The sequence below is a fragment of the Triticum urartu genome, chromosome 1 (assembly GCF_003073215.2).
Source record: "Triticum urartu cultivar G1812 chromosome 1, Tu2.1, whole genome shotgun sequence".
Classification (NCBI taxonomy): domain Eukaryota; kingdom Viridiplantae; phylum Streptophyta; class Magnoliopsida; order Poales; family Poaceae; genus Triticum; species Triticum urartu.
This window is the reverse complement of record NC_053022.1, coordinates 17,383,302-17,385,341: the sequence shown is the minus strand read 5'-3', so window position 1 is coordinate 17,385,341 and position 2,040 is coordinate 17,383,302. Positions and strand designations below refer to the sequence as shown.

Below are 2,040 nucleotides of genomic sequence, written 5' to 3'. Positions count from 1 at the left end.
ACCGGCGACGTCCTCACCTGGCCGGTGGTCTGCTCTTCAGCAGGGCATCCCTTCCAAGCTGAGAAAAGGTGTCAACTGGTTGATCCTCCGCTCGCTATGATGCATATGCTTGAGAGAAGCACAAGGTGTTCAAGAACACCTCTCTGCTTCATACATCAGTAGTCGATAAAATTCACCAGCATTGCCTTGCGTCGCGGAAGGTGGGGAAAGATAGTCTTAAGTGAGTAGTTACTTAGTGTTGCGATAACGGAATGGGAAGTTTGGGCTGCCTTTTATGTGGTGGTTATTTGTATATGATTCTTACTTCCTATCTTAATATATGGGCACACTTATCTCATGCATTTCTCAAAGAATAAAAAGATGTGTATATCATGTTTCTTATATGTTGGCAAAGGGTTTGAGCAAAAGGTTAAGCCTCATCAACAATAATGTTGATAGGCACGGGGTCACACTAAAACTAATTCTCATCTCCAAAGTTTGTCCAAAGCACGAAAGAATCCATTTAAGATATCTCATGGGGCTCGAGTTCTTCTCTAAGTAGATTAAGGTGTGATTAGCATATTTCATTCTAATGACACTATCAGGTCTAAGTTGTTGAAATAATCCAGCAACATACCCACAGTATGCATATTTCATGAGCGTTTTAGTGAACACATGAACAACAAGCCGACATCTCATAAATTAAAAATAACTAGTCAAGTCCATTGAACCATAAGTACATCGACACACGCCATTGGTCAGCATGTATTTATTCATCCATGATTATTGAAACTACTTATTCATCAGCATGCATAAGTGCATCCATTTTGTCTCTCGCTCACAAAGCTTGCTAACCAATGGAAGGGGTGGTCGCGATAGTGTCGACGATGATGCGGACACGGTTGGTCCTGAAGTCGAGGGTCATCGCCGAGCCAGCGGGAAGGACGTCAATGTCGGCGTCAGGCATGTCCTTAAGGATGATCTCCTTGGCCTCCTCGATGGACTTACCCACTACCTCCGGCCATGACGTCTTCTTCTCCTCTCCGGCTGGGACTTTTGGGGCAGCGCAACTCATTCTTGATTCCGTGAGCTGCAAACAATTGTTCAAAATAATTCAGTTCAGATTAAAAATCACAATAATAGTTGGCCCAAATAGTTCATCAAATCATCTTTTTTGGGGTTTAGACTACAGATCAAAATAACATAATGCTAGTAATATAGCTTTTTCCGAAAAGGAGGATAACCCTGGGCTCTGCGTGACGATGATGCATACAGAGAAACTTATTGACAGATAGCATATGAGAATGGAAATATGGAATACATACCCAACACTACTCTCCAGCTAAATGAACCTCGAGCTCACTCTGAACTTGACTGGTTATTTGCATAACGCTAGGCCTATTTATAGGGAGGATCCATCACGAGAGAAGATGGGGATAGGATGCTCCCACATGCATGAGACAAGCACGAGAGAAGATAAGATGCTCTCACACATGTAGGCGTGGAGCACGACTACTTGTTTCATTGTGCTAACTAGCCTCATATGCAGAGAAGATGCTCTGCACATGCATGCATGCACCGTGCGTGGTACACGAGGTGGCTCCTAAATTGGCCACACTTGATTTCGTAATGGACAACACGTGGGGCTGCTTAAGAAGACGACAACGTGCCCGTGATTCAAGGGTCGATGGACATCTAGCTCGGTGTGGATCATGTCGGCTGCATACTCCCTCAAGGTTTACTAGATCATGATGGCGCGCGTTGCTACGTCCATCTATTTTTTCAATAAAAAAATAGGAATATTCTTAAGTATATTTTTTTGCAACTCAAGGACAATAACGAATTGATGTTTTGGATTAACAAAACAAACTGTTGTTATTAGGAGAATAATACAAAGAATCATCTAATTACAGCGGTAAGTTGCCCGTCCATCTTGGGAAAATAACGAAAGAAATATCTGAGAAAAATAAATATGGCTCAAGAAGTTAGTCATATAATTGTTCGAAATTGTAGGTATACAATGAGTTGTTAAAAATATAAGCTAACCAAAGAATTTGCATG

The 2,040-nt window shown here is 41.9% G+C and overlaps 1 long non-coding RNA gene across 1 annotated transcript; it reads right to left on the bottom strand.

Moving 5' to 3' along the window:
- Nucleotides 1-649: 649 nt before the first annotated feature.
- LOC125543208 lies at nucleotides 650-1,449 on the bottom strand. The gene is made up of 2 exons (XR_007298341.1): nucleotides 1,305-1,449; nucleotides 650-1,069 (listed from the first exon to the last, which is right to left on the bottom strand). It is a non-coding gene; the product is annotated as an uncharacterized LOC125543208 (long non-coding RNA).
- Nucleotides 1,450-2,040: the final 591 nt, after the last annotated feature.